We start from the raw sequence: 22,452 nt of genomic DNA on the forward strand, positions 1-22,452 counted from the left end.
TACCCGTTTCCAAACAGTCTGCCACACATCAGTTCTTTTGATTTGGTGACACGATTCCATGAGGCAGCAGAGTAGGCGTTCCTGCCCTCTCCTCACCTGCTCCAAATGGTACCATCAACAAACCCCAGCGTAGGCACTAGGCTGGATGGCAATCCCAGCCTTCCCACTTGCTCACCTTTTACATCCGACGTGGTTATCTCAGAGCCTTTCTGGAAGTTCAGAGAGACTCCAGACATTATAGAGCGTTAAACTATGTACAGCATTCTATTGTTAAAGCAGTTCTTTCCTGAAATCCTCTGCTCTCACACACTCATACACCAACATTCACACACACACACATGCACGCACACGCACTCATAATGAGCTGGAGGGGGAAAAAGGTAGGTTGTGACCATGGCTGAAAAGTATATGTCCCAACAGATCTTAGAAGATGAAGCAATTACTTTTATATTTTTTTAATTTTTAATTTTCTTTCCTGTAAGTCTGATATTTTCCCTATTAACATGCCTCAACTATACCCTCCTTTATAAAAGACACTACTTAGAAAACAGCCTTTCCATGCTGTATTATCCTGAAATGTTCCTTTAACAACTAACTTCACTCCCTCTGAGAGTTCCTTTGTTGGTCTAAGGCTAAGAAACCAGAGAGATAAGCATCTCATTTTATCTAAGAACAGGATGGGACAGGCATCTTCTATCACTGAGTACACAGGCCCTTCTATTTATAGGTATAATTGTTGCTTTTATTAGATTAGGATTAAGAAAACACAACAGTTTCAATATTTAATATTTAACTATATTAACTTTTATGTATTGATTATATTTGGCTCTTAAATACAATATCCAGCTTCTCCCAACAGTTGTGCTACCTGAATCCCTGTTTCATGGCCCCATCACCTGAAAATTTAGTACATTATAAAGTTTCCTAGGATTTATCTTTATAGAAAATAGAGTTTTGTAGAGCTACGGTCTTTTTAAAAAATCACAATAAATTAATTTGTAGCTGTATACTGAATTTTGGACAAAAAAGTACTGTATATATTATGTGTAAAATATTTATGTGTGTATATACAATAAGCAAAACCAAAATTGTTAGATTTATAAGCAAAATTAGGAAAAAGTGATCTATATATTGTTATAAAATTATTTGCATCGAAATATGAAATTTGCTGGCATTTATGGTGCACTTACTAAATGACAGGAACAACCGTAAACCTAAAGGACATCATTCCATTTTTTTTAGGGGTAAAGAAATGGAAGGTGGGACTCTATAACTTTCCTAAGGTGATACAGCCTACAAGCAGTGGTCTATGCAAATGACAACAGTCAATGCAAATAAAGGCAGTTAAACTCCAGAGCCCAGGCTCTTCAGTACCACGCACTGGAGTGGCCACATTACCTACACCTGTAACTAACCCATCTCAGACACTCACTGTTGGAACTGAATTGTGTCCCTCCAAAACTCATACTTGAAGCCTTAACCCCAGTACCTCAGAATGTGACTATATTTGGAGATAGGGCATATGGAACAGACTGAGGAATCTCAAAGGGAAGGTGGGGGTGGGGCGAGATTAGCCAAAGAATTTCTATGCATATACGCATAACCCATGGACACAGGCAATAGTGTGGGGAAGGCCTGGGGCAAGGCATGTGTTTAGAGTAGGAAGGGTCAATGGGAAAAAAGGGGGAACATCTTGTAATATTTTCAACAATGAAGTTAAATTTAAACAAAAAAATAAACAAAACAAAACAGAAAGTGACTGAGTTAAAATGAGACCATTAGGGCAGGCCCTAACCAAAACTGACTGGTGTCCTTATAAGAGAGGACAGTTTGGACACAAAGGGAGACACCAGGAATGCTGTGCACAGTGACTTATACCAGGCCTCATGGCTTGGAAGTGGTCAAGCTAAGACTTGGTCTGAAGACGTTTTTATCACGTAACGAGTTAAACAGCACGAATCATTGTGTTATACCATAATCTTGATTCATGAGATAGATAAAAGGAGTAAGAGAATGAAAAATAAATATGAAATCAGAGGTCTCTCAGGTACAGAACCCAATGACTAATATGGGCTTTAAAAAGTTAAAAACGGCAGTCCAAAGTTAGGTGTTATGGTATATCTAATGGATTCCAAAATACTCCCCACATGAACACAACAAATATTTCCTGAATGCCTACATTTTCCTGGGACAGTGTGAGAGTCTAGTGCTAAACTTATAAATAAAGCAGATTTGGTCTCCCACCTCTAAGAAACTACAGTCTAGTGGAAGAGGTGGGAAATAATCAGAGGAATCACTATTCAACTGAATCTGTGAAAGTGTTTTTTAAAAGATGTTCATTGCATTAAGCTAGCACATAACACAGATATTTGGCTTCTAGATGGAGACGCCCTGATGAAATTAGGCTCAACTCTAAAAAAAAAGAGCTGGGATTAAAAAGGAATATTGCCTCACCTATTCCAAAAATTCAGCTAGTGAGACTAAAGTAATCCTTAAATAGTTATGAGAACCAAAGTTTTCCTCTGATAATTTCTTTTATCTGACATTTTTAGTTTCTATTCTATCACTAGTTAGTTATTTAATGCTATCTGGGAATGGAGCAGCAGTTGAATTTAAAATTGAATATAGGGAGGAAAACAAGATGGCGGTGCAGGTGACAGCTGTACCCGCCGCCTCCGGCAACCACATCAAAATCACAACTAAAATACAGAACCACCATCGCTCAGAGCCTCCTGAGATCTGGCTGCACAGAAGCCCCACAACCAGGGAGCTGAAGGAGCACCGAGACCGGGAGGAGGGGCGGAGACGCGGGCGGATCGGGGCTGAATCGCAGAGACATGGCCGCAGGCCCACACCCAGTGCCACGGTTGAAACCCGGGAGGGAATCTCGGTGGCGGAGGTTTCCCGGAGGCGGGAGGAGAGAGGGGTCCCAGCCCCACAGCAGGCCCCAGCCCAGGACTCCAGGGCTGGGAAGAGACGTCCCCACAGCTTCGGGCTGTGAAACCAGCGGGGACTGTCCCTGAGGGTCGCGGAGGCTGTGGGAGCCCCAGCAGCTCCCTAAAGGGCCCGGCACGGACTCACTCGGACGCTCCCTCTGAGCCCAGCGCCGGGAGCAGCCTGAAAGGACCCGGGACACTCGGGGGGGAACTAACCTGCCTGAGATCCGGGCGAGAGGCGGAGGGCCGCTTCCTCCCAGGCAGAAGGGCTGGCGGAGGCCATGGCTCCTGTGGCGAGTCCGCCCCGCACACAGCCGGCAGGCAGGCGCCATGTTTGAATCGCCAGCACCTGACTCTCACCTTTGCCCCCACCCCGTGATCCCCGGAGGCCCCGCCCCTCCCCACCTGCAGCGCATCCAGGCCATTTCCAGGGGCTTTTCTATGCAAGTGGCCTCTCCAGCCTCATGCTTAGGACTTTCCTAAAATCTCTCAAACAAGCAGCAGCGAGCCCCATACGGCTTGATAAGTGGCCCCAGGCCTGGCACTAGCGGCAGCTGCATTGGCTCATAGCTTGGCCTCTCCTGGGCACCTCCAAGCCCAGCACAAGGAGCAGCCACCTACGGTTTGCTGTGTAGCTCATGCTGGGTGGCCCTAGGCAAGGCACTGGCACAGGCTGACTGTGTACCTCCCAGGAGGCCCCAGAGACAGTGCCCCTGGTGGTCAGACACGACCACGCTGGATTACAACCCTACCACATCCAAGAATGACACACTCAAGGGGCGCACTTGGTGAACAACAAAGCCCCACTGAAGTAAATCCTGCTCCATAGGGGTGTCTCCAGCACAGCAGCTCTCTGGCTGTAGTTGCAGCTGGTCCTCACAGCTGATTGGCCTGGGGGTCAGTTCCTCCCAGTGACGCCAACAGCAACCAAGGCTCAACTACAACAGTACAGTGCACACAGCCCACACAGGGGAGCACCTAGAAGGCCCAGCTCAGGTGACTGGGGAGGCTGAGCCACTGGACCTACAGGACACCTACTACACAAAGACACTCTACAAATTCCAGGAGACACAGCAGCTCTATCTAATACATAGAAACAAACACCTGGAAGCAGCCAAAATTCGGAGGCAAAGAAACATGTCACAAAGGAAAGAACAGAAGAAATCTCTAGAAGAGGAACTAAATGAAATACATCCAAGCAAGCTAACAGATAGAGAGTTCAGAATTTTGGTTATAAGGATGTTTAAGCAAATGGTTAGGGAAATAACTGAGAAAATCAATAACATAATAAAACACCAATTTGAAATGAAGGCTACAGGAACCGAAATGAAGAATAATTTACATGGAATCAACAGTAGAGCAGAGGACGCTGAGAATCAAATCAGCAATTTGGAACATGAGGAAACAAAAAACACCCAACCAGAAGAGCAAAAAGAAAAAATAATCCAGAAATATGGAAATAGTATAAGGAGCCTCTGGGGCAACTTCAAGAGGCCCAACATTCATATTATTGGGGTGCCAAAAGAGGCAGAAAGAGACCAAGGAATTGAAAACCTATTTGAAAAAATAATGACAGAAAACTTCCCCTACCTGGGGAAAGAAATCGGCTTTCAAGTCCTGGAAGCACAGAGGGTCCCAAACAAGAGGAACCCAAAGAGGCCCACAGCAAGACACATCATAATGAAAATGCCAAAGGTTAAAGACAAAGAGAGAATCTTAAAAGCAGCAAGAGAAAAGCAGTTAGTTACCTACAAGGGAGCCCCCATAGGACTGTCAGCTCATTTCTCAACAGAAACCTTGCAGGCCAGAAGGGAGTGGCAAGAAATATTCAAAGTGATGAAAAACATGGAAGTACAACCAAGATTGCTCTACCCAGCAAAGCTATCATTTAGAACTGAAGGTCAAATAAAGAGCTTCACAGATAAGAAAAAGCTAAAGTTGTTCATCACCACCAGACCAGCACTACAGGAAATGTTGAAGGATCTTCTTTAAGAAGAAGCTAATAAACAAAAGGACCTGATGAACTAAATAGATCCAGAGACATTGACACATGCAACAGACGATCATATTTAAGAAGAAAGAGGGAAGGGGGGTGGAGGGTGGGAAGAGATTAACCAAAGAAGTTATATGCATATATGCATAACCCATGGACACAGTCAATAATGGGGTGAAGGCCTGGGGAGGGGGTGGGAGCGAAGTGGAGGGGGTCTGTTGTGGGGGAAAATGGTATACCTGTAATACTCTCAACAATAAAGATAAATTTAAAAAGTAAAAATATATATATATATCAAGTAGAAAAATAAAACATATTTTCTTCTTTTTTCCATGAAAAAAAAAAAAATTGAATATAGAAATTATTTTACAGCTAGTGGGTTTTTGTTTATTTTGAGTGACATCACCCATGTCATATTAATGGCAGTACCAAATTTGGATCCATATCAATTTGTAGGAGTCATGTTGAATTTCATTAATTGAAAGCTTGAAACTCCTAGGTGCTGAAAGTGAGGAAAGAAAAAATAAATAGAAAAGACTGTTCTGCCCTAAAGAATCTAGCAACATAGTAGGGAAGATAATACCTCTAACAGAAAAAAATGATTTAATAGAACAACATAAAGTGTCATAAATGTACATATGGCAAGCCCAGGGAGAGATGCCATTTCTCTCTGGGAGACAGGCAAGGACTCTTTTGCAATATGTGGCCTTTGAATTGGGCCTCAGGGGATGAGGAAATTTGAACATGTGGGGATGGGAACATGACTGATTTTTTCAGAACAGCCATAAGCAAAGTCCTGGGAGCAAACTGATGTGGGGTCTCCCTGAAAGAATGTGTAGTACTTTTTGGCTGCATGGACAGAGGAAGGAAAGGGTAGAAATCGTTTTAGACAAGTGGAGTGTCAGATGGCTAAAACAGACAGTGGGATTTTGTTGCCTGTGACCAAATCAAACGCTGGTAAGTATTTAGAGAAACCAGACCTCTCCTGTGTTGCTGGTGGGAATGTAAAATGGTGCAGCCACACTGGAAAATAGGCTGGCAGTTGCTTAACAAACTATATATATGCTTGTTATACTAGCCAGTAATTTCACTCCTGGGCATTTATCCCAGAAAACGAAAACTTACAGCCATGCAAAGACCTGCACAAAATTGTTTACAGTAGCTAGATTTATAATAGCTGAAAATTGAAAAACACCTAAATGTCCCTTAATCGGTGACTGGTTAACAGAAGTTAGAACCCTGCACCATGGGCACCTATTCAACAGTAAAAAGGAATGAACTATGTCTATGTACAACAACTTGGATGGATATCAAGGACATTGTGCTGAGTGAGGAAGCCCATTTCCAAAATTCATATACTTCAATTTATATAACATTTTCAAAATTATAAAATTATAGACATGGAAAACAATTTCATGGTTGCCAGGGGTATGGATGGCTGTTGGGCAGGGGGTAGATGTGACTATCCAGGGGCAACATGAGAGAAATCTTTGTGGTGATGGAAAATTCTATATGCTGATATGCTGATTGTGGTGGTAATTACATAAATCCACACATGCAGTAAAATAACATTGAACTATACACATGCTTTTAGTCAAAGTCACGTTCCTAGTTTTGGTATAATTACATAAGATTTAACTATCATGAGAAACTAGTTAAAGAGTACACAGGATCCCTTGTACTATATTGGCAAATTCCTGTGAATCTGTAATTATTTCCCCAAAAGAGTTTTGAAAAACATAGACTACAAGATCCTGCATACTTATACTTTCTATAAAGCTAAATATACACTTACCATATGACCCAGCAATCTCACTCCTAGGTATTTACCCAAGAGAAATTAAACCATGTCCATACAAAACCTATAAAAGAATATTTATTGCAACTTTATTCATAATCACTAAAATCCAGAAACAATCTAAATGTGTACCAATTGGTGAATGGATATACAAAGTGTAATACATCCATATAACAGATTTCTACTCAAGAACAGAAGGAAGTTAACTACTATCCCCTCTACAACCCTTTAGGATTCCATTTACATGATATTTTTAAATTATAGGTGCATAAATCAGATCAAGGTTGCCAGGCTGGGAATCAAGGGAAGAGACTGACCACAAAGGTGCAAATGGAAATACAGGGTGGGGCAAAATTAGGGTTGCAGTTGTTCGTATGGAAATGATACAACAATTAATAGTACAAGAATAAATTCTATGTTTCATGTACTCACAACTATAAACATACTGTTGCCCCCATCTTATATTTGGGGGTGATGACCCTATTCTATATCTTGATTGTGCTGATATTTTCATAAGTGATTGTTTGTCAAAACTCATGGAACTACACACCCAAGATTTTAAATTTTGCCTTTATACATTTTGCTTCAATAAACCTGACTTTAGAAAAAATTCATATTCAATAACATACTGTTTGTTACAACATTTATATATTTATGCATTAAGGGAGATAGACAAAGATTGACCAAAAGATCGTTACATTTGTTATCTCTGTCCAGTGGAATTACTTAAGAAATTTTACATTTCTCTCTTTTCTCGTCGAATAAGGTTTGTGCAATAAGTGGGTATCGTTTTTAAAAACAAAAATGCTATTTTTCAAAAATTAGTTTAATATTTTAAGGGTTAGATAGGACACTGAAAGTCATCTAACTCCCCTCTTTCATTCACAGATGGAGATACGAGAGCTAGGGCCCAGTTATTTTCTATTTAAATGTTAAAATAAGTTACACCCTCACTACCCCATCCTCTGAGCTATCTGATCTAACTGTAAATGTCATAATTTTTTTTGGTGGAATGAGGGTCATTTTCATCCAAAAACCCCCACTTCATAGTGCTGAAGTGTTTCAGGATTTTCCCGGACCACCCCCAGCAGGTGGATCCAGACACTGTCTGAACAGAGAAGATCAGTTCTCTAATCTGCACCAACGGAGATCAGTGCCTTTGAAATGTGTCATTTGCTAGCATTTTGACCTCAGGCGAATCATGAGAAAAGTATCATCCACTTGATAGGGTTGTTGAGCAGATTGAGATGATTGAGTGAAAAAGCTAAAGCAACTATTATTATCAGTAACAACTTATGTCATACACAGGGAAGTCTACTGGAGAGCCAGAAAGATGATATAACTTGGAAGTTAAATGTTGGGTTTTGAAGCAATGGTACCTGGGTTCAAAAACTGGCTTATTTGTCATGTGAAGAGAGGCAGTTTACGTAACTGTCTCTCTCACTTGTTTCACAACTAAACTGAGAGTTATGATAGAGATTATCATGAGAATGACGTGGAGTAACTCATGCAAAGCCTTTATATGGTATCTGGTACATGGAGCGTGCACAGGGTTAGCTGTTACTAGAAATTCTTCTTGTTATCCTATTGACTACATTGAATTAAAGATTACAATGGGGAAATCCACTTCTGGGCCTTCTAAAATATTCAGTATTTTGTGGGAAGTGACAACAACCAGTGTCTAAGTTTAGGGGCACAAATGAACAGCCTGCAGGGTAGAGGAGTCATTTCCTCACTCATGTCCCTTCCTCTGAACAGCTTACTGTCCTCCAGATGGTGAGGCCTCTGCAAGGAGTTGGGTTGCCCTCAATGAACAATAGCCACACATGTCTGGATGGAGTGGTAGGTCATTTGAACCATGAAAAAGTGACACCTTTTCAAATAGATCAGAAAATCAAACGGCTGCTAGAAGCTCTTAAATTTGCAAACATTCTCCCTGTTTAAAAGAGAGAGGGGGTGGGAGTGGGGGAAATGCCTTTTCCTACTGTTATCAGCCCCTCTTATGCCTCTAACTCATCAGCAAGTTCATGAGTGTAATGGTATTTGATGTGGAATTAGGAAGTCTGTGTGTTAATTCCAGGCCTCATTTTTGACTGATGTGAGATTGTGAATACAGATTAAATTTCTAAATTACTCACGAGGTGAGTCATACTGAAAAATGCACATAAGGGGACAAAATAAAGGTAGATCAGTTAGACTGTACTAATTGAGTATATCGACCAAGGTCATAAAAATATTGCCTTCAGAGAGAGGATTCTTAGGGCAATGCTACTACTCTGTATGATACTATAACGTGGAAACATGTCCTTGCCCATTGTCTAGACCCATAGAACGTACGACACCAAGAGTGAACCCTGATGTAAACTATGATGTGTCACCGTGGGTTCATCAGTTACAATGAATGTACCACGGTGGTGGGGGGTGTTGATAATGGGGAGGCCATGCATGTGTGGGGCTTATCCAGTGAATCTCTGCAACTTCCTGTCAGTTTTGCTGTGAATTAAATGGCTCTAAAAATAAAGTCTACTAAATAATGTTTAAAAGAAAAATATTGTCTTTAAAGGCAGCAATAGCTGGAACACAGCAGCACTCAATATACAGTGAAAAAAGTAAAAAAACTGGGTCCTCCATATTATCCCCGTGATGTGAGGCGTGTTTATTTACATCTCTGAGCCTATTTTCTCATTTATAAAACACAAAAATATTGTCATCGATATATCAGTTTTGTCATGAAGACATAATTAAGCAATAGAAGTGAAAGTACTCCATGAGCTATAAGGTGCTAAGCAAAAGCCAGTCACTGATCTTGGTCCAGATTGGTATTGTGTGCCTCAAACTACCTCTTTATCAGGTGTACTCACTTACAAGGCTAGCTCGTTACATCTCAAAATTCCAAAAATAAGTAAATAAATAATAAATGGGGGCGGGAAGGGAGACAAGGGAGGGGGGAGGGGAGAGCTGACACTTTTTCTTCTTTTGCTCCTAGATTAATTAATGTGTATAACTTTTCATTAAAGTTAGTCCTTAAAAAATACAACTTGTTGCCATCAGGGCGTGGTTGCATTGTAAGATGCCACTGCTCCGAGGCTGGCTGGCAGTGGCACCAGGCCAAATCCGCTGTGGGTGTGGAGACATCCAGCAGAATAAAGTATCACTCCACCCTGTTGTCTTGTTGCCTAATTAACTGGTGTGCTCTGAAAACAAGTCTCAGGAGTTCGTGTAATCTCAACCGAGTTGTGATGCAATGGAAAGGTGGCAGCCTACATATGGCAGAAAAGCAGACTAGCCTCTGACTTCTGGGAAGAGAGGCAAGTGGAGGGAACTAGGCAAGAGGACTCCCACAGAAGTTCCCCCTTGTCCCTGGCCCATTTAACCTACATCTCTGAGCTCAGAAAAAAGTGTCTGCATAACCAGAACTGCTCAGCCCAGGCCTCCTCTCCAGAGGGGAGGAAATGATTGACGTCTTAGGGCAAAATGGGTGCCTTCACCAGGGTACACCCCGACAAGAAAACACACTCAACCTTCTTGACTGCACAGTCTTTGAGAGTTAAATACCCAAATAACTAGGTTTATACTTATGAAAAGTCATAAACTTATCATGGCCTTTGAACTGAAATGAAACTTGGTATATTCTAGTATGTTCAAAATATCTTGTTATCAATAACAAGAGGACGGGAAGGCACAGACTTGAGGACAAATGGCTGGAGAGCAGCAAAGTCGGACTCATTCCACATCCTGAGTCCCAGCCCCATGTGCGGGAAAGCCCAAACCACAGCTTTTCAATCACCCACTCACGCCTGATTTGAGGGCTGATTCGTCTTTCACCACTCTGTATTCCAGGGAGCGAACTCAGGCCCACATACATCAGTTTATGCAGTGGGTTTGACCTCTAGTTTACATGTTTATTAGCTTTACTCTATCCTACTGAAGGCTATCTTACCCCCCAGGGAGCATTTAGCAATGTCTGGAGACATTTTTGGTTGTCACAATTAGGTATGTTTCATGACACCTAGTGGACAGTAGTGGGATGCTGTTAAACATCCTGCAATGCAGAGAACAGCATTCCCCCTCCCCCAGAGTTATCCAGTCCAAAATGCCAATAGAAATGTTCAAAAACCCTGCTCTATGCTTATGAACCAGAATTAGTTTCAAGCTTCATTATCTCAGTGATTAGACAGTTGGTTGTGAAACAAGGGACTCTGCTAAGACCCACAGAAGGAATAAGGGTATTGACAGAAACCCAAGTGATATTTATTTTTGAATTGTTTACTAGATTGGCCAGTTTCTCATTTCAGATCTTAGAGATCAAATACTCTCCTGAGTGCATAATGCACGAGGACATCTTGAATCTATCAATAACCTGTTCTGGCCAGAGATAGGACCACTTTCAAGAGCAAATGTAGAATTCTGGACATTTTACTATGGCCTTCTTCTGTCAACTTCCTCCATGTTGTCCAATCACTGGTCATTAACATCTCCAAGACTGAACTCTGAGATGTAACTTCCAGGCCTTTTTTTTCCAAGGATCTTTAAGTGGCTTCTCACCTTTGCTGAAACTTCACCAAACTACCTATGGATACACAGCTGGTCACATTCTAAAGGCTTATTTGCATTTTTTACTTCCCTCACTGTTAGAACCTGGTCTATCTTAACTTTGTATTCCAAAGCATGTTTTCCTCACTTCCCCTCTTCTCGCTCCCCTAGAACTTCCCTAGGTGCTTTCTGTTCCTCATCTAAGGCTTGCAATGTCCCTGCCTTTGCTGTATCTAATTCTATGCTTAAAGAATAAACTTCATTCAAATAAGAATTTGAATATAACCATAATATACACAGTAAATAAAAGTGCTTTGTTTTCAGGCAGAGAAACCTGAATATGCTCCATGGCACTCTCCCCATTCTTCAGACCATGAGAAATATTCAACTTGAGAGATGAATGACATGAACACAAAGACATGTGGGTGAAGCTCAGAAGTATATTTGCAAGAAAAGTGGTATTACAGAGTGCAGTTCAACTATAACAAAAGGTGAACGAAAATAATGATAGATACGATAAGGAAAGGATATTGGGACCAAAATGTAAAGGGCACAGTATTTGGGTCTTGCATCTCTTTCTGCTTTTTCTCATGTGTTTTTTTTATACCTATTTTTTAAATACCAAATCTTTATAGAAAGTCTGTATACTGGGTTAATGTTCTACTAAAATAAATATCTTTTTAAAAATATATATATCTTTATTGATTTCACAGAGAGAAAGGAGAGGGAGAGAGAGAGAGAAACATCAATGATGAGAGAATTATTGATCGGCTGCCTCCTGCATGCTCCCCACTGGGGATGGAGTCCGCAACCCGGGCATGTACACTGACCCGGAATCGAACCTCGATCTTCTGGATCGTAGGTCGATGCTCAACCACTGAGCCACGCTCAGTTGAGCTAAAATAAAGTCTATCTTAGTTAACTATACTGCTTTGAATATTTGCTGAGTATGGACAACTACTGACATGCCAAATTAAAGAGTTATCTGCTATACCTACATAAGCTACAGAATATAATCAATGGAAATGTTAATCACTTACATATAATCAATATGGAAATATTAAAAACTTGGCCAAGGTTAACACAAACGAATTTAAAAATGAAACTGAATAAGCAATTTAACTGGAAATGGGCCAAGCTTTATGAATAGTATTTTGAAAAGAGTAAAATAAAAAACTATCAAAGCTCTTTAAAAAGAATACTGCAAGCTGTTGTTTTTTAATATATGTATTTCTATCCAAACACTCAGTGGTGTTAACAGTTACTATGACAAATGCAATAACAGATCGGTACTGCTAAGAAAAAGCGCTGCCACATGCAGTTTTCCTTGTCCATGATGGTTTATCATGCCGTTAATACCTGGTATAGGAAAATAATTGGAAGTGGAAATCTAAAGACACAGGCTATAAGCTCGGCTACTAATTACAAGTCATCTGACCTCAGACAAGGTCACTGTCCTCTCAGAAGAGAGGTTACTATGTTTGCCAAAGAGAAAAGAGACCAATGACTTCTAATTTCAAATGACAATAATAGTAATTTTGTCTTCCACGATGCCTGAAACGTCTGTGGGAAACTGCCTCACTGATTGCTTTGAGGGAAAAGTTCTAGGTTTGTTCTTTGAGCATGGGGAGGCAGGGTCACTAGCTGGACAAAAGCAGACACAGAGTCCAAGGGCAGTCAATTCATAGGCTGAAGATACTTTGCACAAAAACTTCTGCATAATAGGGCCAAGGGATATTATTTAACCTAAATAATCCCCCCTGCTAGAATTTGAGCAGTGCAATAGGGAGTCAGTACACTGACAAATGGAAAGAGGAGTAAGATACAAAAAAAAGTAGCTGAAGCCAAGAGAGAAATGGAGTCAGAAGAACTAGTGAAAGAGACAGTAAGAAAATCAACTGTTCCTGAGGATGAAGGCAGGGATTCTAAATATTGCAATTATACTGACATGTCTCTCCACAAAGTACGGAATTCATAATTGTAACATTACTGAACATGGAAATGTGTACAGCAGTCCAACACACTTGAGTCTCCCCTTTATGACTATGCAATATCAGAACCTTAAAAAATAAAATTCTGACACCTGAGCTTTTAGGTCCCTTAGCTACCTTCTCAGTCTTCCTATTGGATTTTTTTATTTGAGCTGCTTTGGTCTTGAACCAAAGCCTTTCCAGAGTTTCTCTAGGGAAGAAGAAATAATGGCACTGATCTCATAAATGTAGAATTAAAGTTAAATAAAATGTAGCCCAATAATTAGCAAATAAAAGGTGTTCAATAAATGATCATTCTATGCCTCTTCCATCCCAGATCCCACCCACCTTTTTAAGAATCAAATCACAATGTCCTTAATGTGCATCCAACTCTACAAGGTCAAATTATAATGTGAAATGCATAAAATATGACTCATCATGTAGGATTTCCTTAGATTTAAAGAATGTCATTTTATCCAGAACTACTCATGTCTATTTATGTTGCTTGCTAGTTTATTTCCACCCTGACTTATTCAAAACACATCTGAGTCAGACAACTCAACTCTTAAATCAAATCGACTGTATACATGCAGCTCACTTTTTCAGAGGCCTCCCAAGAAAACACCTGCCTGGGAAAAGGAAAGGAGTGCTAAGACACAATGATCGGAAAGCCAGATACATTTAAAACTGAGTCCTTAAGAAAAGATGAAATACTGCCATTTGCAACAACATGGGTGGACCTTGAGAATATCATGCTAAGCGAAATAAGTCAGATGGAAAAAGCCAAGAACCATAGGATTTCACTCATATGTGGGTATTAAATTGAAAACAACAAATGAACAAACAAGACAAACAAAAACTCACAGATACAGACAATGGTATGGTGGCTACCAGAGGGGGAGGGGGTCAGGGGGAGGTAGCAAAGGGCACAGGGTGTTAAATAGATGGTGAAAAAGGGAGGTTTGACTGTAAGAGGTAGATACGCAATGTGATATATAGGTGATGTATTATAGAACCGTACCCTTGAAACCTATATAATTTTATTAACTAATGTCACCCCAATATATTTAATTTAAAAAGATATAAATTAAATAAAATTGAGTACTTATTTCGTCATCAAAAAAGCTAGGTTCTAGGAAAGTTGCCCTCTCTGAGCCTCAGTTTTCACATCTGTGAAGTGAGGAAGTAGGATTAATTGATTCTTCATGTTCCCCCCACTTTTATGATGCAATGTTATGGGAGCAGAGCATCAATCAAGGAATCTGTTCACTACCTTAAAATTGGAATGGAAGAGACTTCCAGCTACTACAAAGAGCCTTCCTTGTCCACCGGGCTTCCCCGTCTGACTTCCTCCAACATAACATATTGACTTGATAATGCATTTGATACATTATGTTAATGATTAAATCGTGAGGATTTTTTGTTTGTTTTCACAGCTGTGATTCTAACAGAATAAGGTCAATGTGTTACACATTTCCTTTACCACAATACCTGGTAGGATATCTAAAGACAAAGAATGCTTGCTGATAAGGGAAACATTTCATTTTTTTGTTCTCCCAAAATTTAAAATTTAAATACCCTGAATGTGTTTATAGCTCTGAATGTTCCCTGTCCTCGCACAACAGTTTCTGTCATTAATGTTGGTCCCAGACATTATAAAACACTTTCACTTTAATTACTACATTTGATGCCTCCAACAATTTCAAATCTTGCAAAGTGTTGTCTGCTCAACATTCCTATAACATTTTACAGGCAGGGAAGCATGGCAAGTGAAAAACATGAACTTTAAAATTAGGCAGCAGGTTCTGGGTCCGGGATCCACTATGACCAGCCATAAAAGCATCAGGAAATTACTTAGAATTTCTGAGCCTTGGCTGAGATTAAACTATTTCATAGAGTTATCATGAGAATTAATTAGGTAATATTTGAATATTTATAGAATTTAGTAGGTACTCAATAAGTGGTAACTATTATTATTTCCATAAAAAATCTAAGGTATATAGATTTTGAAGGAAAATATATAACTCTCTTTGTTCACAGAGGACATGATATAACAATAAAAAAGAATCAATAATAAAACTCTTGAAACTAATAAGCAGTATGGCAGAGTTGCAGGGTACAAGATTAATATACAAAAGTCAATCACTTTTCTATATTCCAGCAATAAAATGTGAAATTTAAAATTAAAAACACAATACTATTTATGTTCGCACCCACAAACAATGAAATATTTAGGTGTATATTTAACAAAATATGCACACAACCTATATGAGAAAAACTACAAAACTATGATGAATGAAATCACAGAACTAACTAAAAAGATATACCATGCCCATGGATAGAAAGACTCCATATTATAGAGTTGTTTTTCCCAACTTGATCTCTAGATTCAATGCAATCCCAGGGAGTTAATTTGTGGATATTGACAAAGTGATTCTAAAGTTTATATGAAGAGGCAAATAACCCAGAATAGTCAATACGTGGTGAAGGAGTAATACAAAGTTGGATGACTGAGGCTACCTGGTTTCAGGACTTATAATAATCAACATAATGTGGTACTGGTAAAAGAATAGACAAATAGATCAATGGAGCAGACTAGAAATCCCAGTGATACCTCTGTAATTTACCTAGTTATTAATAACAGGAAAGGAGAAAAAGGAAAGCCAAGTATTACAGGCATGTCATTTGTGCAGCTGTGCCAAGAAGTTGCAGTTTAACACTCCCCAGGTGGCCATGGGTCTATTCCCCACAGATCTCTGGGGGAAGGGACTGGGCAGGGGGAGAATAGACCCATGCCAAGTAAAATCTGGGTGACATAGGGAAGGTACTTGTTTTTCAGTCACACCTGGGAACAGGTCATTGGCAAGAGTAAGCATGGCCACTGCAAGCATGGGAAGATTTGGGATATTTAATCTCCTAAACAAAGGAACTCGCTCTCTCGGTTTGTGCTTTTGGCACTCTTGGCTCCTGGCTCTCGTGGCTCTTACGCTCCTGGTTTTCTCTTGCTCTCTTGGTCCTCTTGGGACTCTTTTTGCAGAAGGCGTGCTCTCATGCTCCTGCATTCACCCACATGGCTCACAGCCATGGGGACCCCACACAATGGACTAATGAACTACAACTAGCCTAATACTGAACCGGACCAAATTCCAACATGGAAAGGAAACTCTGGACACTGGCTTTGCTTTTAGCTCTACTGAATCCCCAGCTGCACTTCTTATAGGACTGGATTAAGGGAAATGGGACTTTGGAAACTCAGGTATGTAATTCCACTCAAATAAAAATCACTCATCCTTTCGTGTAAGTCTCAGAAAATTCTTTTTCTCGAGATATTGCAAAGACTCCACCCCCATCACTCAGTGGGGAAAAAGGATACCCCACTTCTACAGATAACACCAGATACAGACCCACATAAATATAGTCAAATGAGCATTGACAAAGGAGTAATGGCAACATCGTGGAACAAAGATCATCTTTTAAATAAAATGGTATTGGGACAACTGAACAGGCACAAGCAAAAAACCAAAAATCTGGAGACTGACTGTACACACTTTATAACGTCACAAAGATTAAGAGTTTGAGAAAATTGAGAGTCAATGGCACCGCAGGGCTTGAATGAAGAGCACATACTCTAAACCATAAAACTATTGATAGCTACCACAGTCAGATAATGAAATGTTTTATGACTAAAGAAGTTGTTAGAACCCGTTTCCCATCCCCCAGACCACTACCAGTTCTTCTCATTGAACTGTCCCTCTCCATTCACCGTTGAAAGTTTCCCTTTTCTTGGGACTGATGAAAAATTTAGTGGCTATTCACTACTCACTGCTTATACCTACCTTTGTCCCAGCTAATGTGACCAACAGCATTGGCATAGGAAGGGATTGTAGTTGAAGAACCACAGGATGGCACACTGCTGGGAAGAACCATACTGCTGGGAAGCAGCAGCAGCAGCAGTAATAGCTATCCTTGACGAAACACTACCCATGTTCCAGGCACTCTGACCACTTTGCATGCATTATGTCACTTGGTTCTTCATAACAGCCCTGTGAGGTAGCTATCATTATCTCCATTTCCAGCTCAGACTTGGAGAGTTTAAGACTCACTTGCCCAAGGTCACATAGGTAGAAGAGAAGCACCAGGATTTGAATATGAGTTTTCTTAACACCATGAACAACTACTCAAACACCACACGTATGGATTCCTAAAAAAAGTTAGCAGGATGTTTTTCACTAGAGTCCTATTTCAAGCCTGTTTGGCATTGGCTTTTTAAATTGTAATTCACACAAGAAGAATGTTGGCTATGAGAGGGCTCAGACGTCAGTGAGGGCATCCTGCGACACAACACAGGTTTTGTCCTTACAAAGCACAGGTGCATAAAATTGTTTCCGGCCCAGACATGCAATGTCAATGCTCTCACTGGATTACACACTCAAAACTGTCATTCCCAATATTGTTATGGTATCATGGCAACTGATTTGTGTCAGAATTCCTGCATTTTAATTCTTGCCAATCAGTGGAAAGAGTGTCTCACTTATTGTCACAACTCAAAAGCCCTTTAGGGTTCATCTAGCCCAACCCGTTTCATTGTATAGGTTGAGAAACTCAAGTCTTACTGACATTAAAACAGAAGGTAGCAACTTGGACAAATCTCAAAGACATTATTATGTGGAGTAAAAGAAGCCAGACAAAAAAGACTATATGGCCACCAAGTAATGTTTTTATACAAATAAATATATAAAGTGAATTAAACCTATTAAAAAGAAAAAAAGACAACATAACTGCTTCTATACTAAGATGTCTGTCTGAATTTCATCTTTTATTGAATGATGCCTAGAGACCATTTTGCGGTGCATTAAGAATTACATTTAGGATTGCATAGAAAACTGCTCTGTGAAACGGAATTTACTCAAGATCCTGAATCAAAACAAAGGCTAGGTTTAAATTTTACATTTCATGCTATATTGTCTTAGAAATAACTGGCATTTATAAATAAGTTTCTACAGTACTAATTACATAAATAGTACTGTAGAAAAAGTATAGTAGAAAAAGTATTGAGTCTGAAGCCAGATAATTTGTACTCAGAAATCAACTTTACTATTATTTGTGTAAATTACAATGTCTGGCACATGGTAGGCACTCAATTTGTTTCTAAGTGTGTGTGAGAAAGGATGATTGAATAAAATATGATAAATCATTTTAACCTTTCTGAACTTAGGAACAATATAAATAAAAATATTTTATATATTCTAAAACAGTAATCTTCAAGATATGTTCTATAGAAGACTAAGTATTCATAATGATGGAAAAAAAGTTTTTTAGGGACAAAAGCACTTTGCCAATCTTGGTGTAAAAAAATTAAATAACCTTGCTTGACTACAGGACTTCTTTCAAGAATTACATGTGAAATCCCTAGAGAAAAATTAAACTACACAGAATTTTCTAAAATAATTGAGCCACTAAATTCCTATTAGATTGGAATGTTTCTTAAAATCTCACAAAACAAAATGTAGTATAGAAGAGTCATATCTTTTTAAAGGGTTGAGAAAAAAATGTCAAATTTAGTCAATGATACCACAAATAAAACTGAATGAAAAGAGATAAGATTTCATTCTTAATAATTCTCAAACAAAAATTTAAACATTATTTTATTAATAACTTTAAAATGTGTTCTATGTTAAAGCAAAAATAGTTAAATATATTTGGGGGTTTATTACATATAAAGAAATAAAACATATGATCATAATGGCACAAAGGATTAGAGGAAGAAAAGTAAAATATACTATTGTTAGGGTAGTACATGATAAATGGTGGGCATAATATTCAATCATAGGTTGCAAACAATTAAAATGTACATTGAAAACACCACAGTAGCCCGGCCGGGCGTGGCTCAGTGGTTGAGCATTGACCTAGGATCCAGGAGATCGAGGTTCGATTCCCGGTCGAGGCACATGCTGGGGTTGGGGTCTCGATCCCCAGTGGGCGGCCTGCAGGAGGCAGCTGATCAATGACTCTCTCATCATTGATGTTTCTATCTCTCTCTCCCTCTCCCTTCCTCTCTCTGAAATCAATAAAAATATATTTTGAAAGAAAGAAGAAAGAAAACACTACAGTAAAATTTAAAAATTTTAAGAAGTATAATTAATTAGCAATGGTTGAATTAAGATAAAATCAGAAAAATATACAATCCAAAAACAGTAGAGAAAGGAGAAAAATGTGACAAAAAACAAAGGGTAAAAAACATAAAATATATAGTTAGATGGTATATCCAAATCAAATATTATCAATATTTTCATTAAATGTAATGGTTCAAATATCCCAATTAAAAAGTAGAGATATTCAGATTGAATAAAAGGTGAAAACCCAACTATATAACTATCTACAGCAAATCCACTTTAAATATGAAAACTTAGATGACATATAAAAGAATGGAAAAATATATACAATATAAATATCAATTGAAAAGAAGCTGCGGTGGCTATATTAATATCAGACAAAGTAGACTTCAGAACCAGAAATATTACCAGAAATAAACAGATATATGACATTAAGAAAAAAGAATTAAATTATCAAGAAGACATAATGTTAAATTTGTATGCACCTAACAACAGAGTGTCAAATACATTATTTGAACAGCCTTTTTTAGTAATATGTAGAATATGCGAATAAAAATCAGGATGGACATAGAAAGCATTAACATTACCACCAACTTGGTCAAATGAAGATAGAAAACACTCCGCCCAACAAGAGAAGGATTCACATTTTCTTTCAAATGCACATGGAACATTCAGCAAGATATGTCCTATTATGAGCTAGAAAACAAAGCTCAACAAATTCAAAAGCATTTGAATCATGCAAAAGATTTTTCTCTAACCTCAAAAAAGTAAATTAGTAATCTCTGAAGGGCAGAATTTTATTTCTTACCGTCTTTCAAGGCACATACCCAACAGTTTCTCAGTCAAAAGTCCAGAAAGGCTCTAATAGAAAAGACTGAGTTTTACTGAAAGTGCTTGTTCCCAAAGAACTTTAACTCTGATTGGATTGATGTGGTCAGGCTCTCATCCTATTTGTCTAAAAGAAAAAAAATAATGTATAGGTTGGACAGCTATCGTAGAAAATACCATCATCTGAATGGAGCCTTTATGATTATATTATACAATATGTCCAAAATATTATTAAAAAAAAATATTAGAAAAGCAAAGTGGTAAGAAAAATATAACTAATGATCGAGAGCAAAAACATGACAAAGAAGTGGAGGCAAAGAAGATCCAGATATTATAATTGTTAACTGTGATTAATAAATTTAAATATAAAAGAAAACATGGACAGAATAGGAGAAAGTATGAGGAATTTAACCAAGAAAAAAAAATAGAAGCTTTAAAATTAATCAAATGGAAATATTAGAACTAAAGAAAAGAACATATGAAATTATCAAACCAGTGGGTAAAGTCAAATGAAGAATGATTAAACTGGAAAACAAGACTATAAGGAATTTCTAAAAATTCTGAAAAAATAATATTAAAAAAACCTAGTGATAATGCCATATTCAGCAGTGAAATGTTAGCATTTGTTTCCTAAGGTGAGACAGTGAAAAGGGATATCGGCTATCACCATTTCTATTCATCATTATAAAGTAAGCTCTAGACAAAATTAAAAGAAGTTTGCAATGTTTGGAAAGGAGTATGTAAAATTGTCTTTTTTCCCCACAGATGGCATGATTGTGGATGTAAATCATTAGTGAAGCATTAAACAGAAGATAAGACAAACTATTAAGAATCAAGTTAATTTAGCAAGGTCACTGGATTCAAGGACAATGTATAAAAGCCAACTGTATTTCAATATAGACACAACAAATCATTGGAAAATAAAATAGAATAAAACCATTTACAGTTAAGCTTATATATAAATTCAAAGGACATAGAACATACAGGACAATATTAAAGAAGAATAAATTTGAAGGATTTAAACTATAAGATTCTGAAACCATCTAGAAAGCTACAGCAATTAAAACAATAGGAATTTGGTGCAAGGGTAGAAAAACAGACCAATAGAAAAGAAGAGTGAGACCAGAAATAGATACTTTTGTGAACTATAAGAAAAACAACCCAGTTAACAAATGGGCAAAATACTTGAATAATATGTTATATACACATATATATACATATATATGTATATATATGTGTGTGTGTGTGTGTGTGTGTGTGTATATATATATATATATATATATATCTCCAAGATGCCAATATGCATATCCAAGGTACAAAGCACAGTAAGTAGCTGGATAAGGGAAAATTAGAATCACAATGAGCTCTCTCTATACACCCACCAGAAGAGCTAAAACTAAGAGCACTGAACGAGCCGAGTATCGGGGAGTGTGCTGAGCAACTTGAACTCATTCATCCCCAGCAGGAGAGCAAATTGGTTCAACCACTTTGGAAAACTACTTACTATTTAGCAATACCTCCGGAAGCCAAACATTTGCCTATCCTATGACACATCCATAAGACTCCCAGGTATAGTCTCAAGAGAAATGAGTGTGCATATCCACGAAAAGATGTGTACAAAAATCTAGATTAGCGGCTTTGTTCATAACATCACCAAATCAGAGAAATTCAAATGTCAATCAACAGAAGAGGTGATAGCTAAATTGCAGTATATTGATACAACATAATACTACTCAGAAATAAATAGTGACACACATGCATACATCCAAATAAATAAATTTCAAAAACATCGAGTGAAAAAGAAGCCAGACACCACAAAATGAGCATACTATATGAACCCATTTGTATAACATTCAAGAATAGGCAATACTAATATATTCACCAAGCTACTCATTTATGATAGGTATACCTTATTACGTGCAAGTTATAAATCAAAATATTTAAATACAACCAAAATAATAAAGATAATTACACAAAACTCAACTACCTAGAAAAAAAGACTTTAAATAATACATTGGTCAAATAAGAAATCCACAAAAAAGTAGAAACTTTATGTGAACTAAATAATAAAAAAAAAGAGATTCCTGCTTAGAAGGTAAGGTAATAAGGGAAAAAGGTAATTTATAGCCTTAAACATATAATTATTTTTTAAAAGAGAAGGCAAGAAATCAATGATCTAAGCTTTAATCCCAATAGCCTGAAAATGAATAGAAAATAAATTCTAAGGATACTAACAGGGAAGAAAGAAATAATAATAAATAATAAAGGAAAGAAATAAGTG

The sequence above is a fragment of the Miniopterus natalensis genome, chromosome 4, assembly GCF_054644295.1.
Source record: "Miniopterus natalensis isolate mMinNat1 chromosome 4, mMinNat1.hap1, whole genome shotgun sequence".
In the NCBI taxonomy this organism is placed as follows: domain Eukaryota; kingdom Metazoa; phylum Chordata; class Mammalia; order Chiroptera; family Miniopteridae; genus Miniopterus; species Miniopterus natalensis.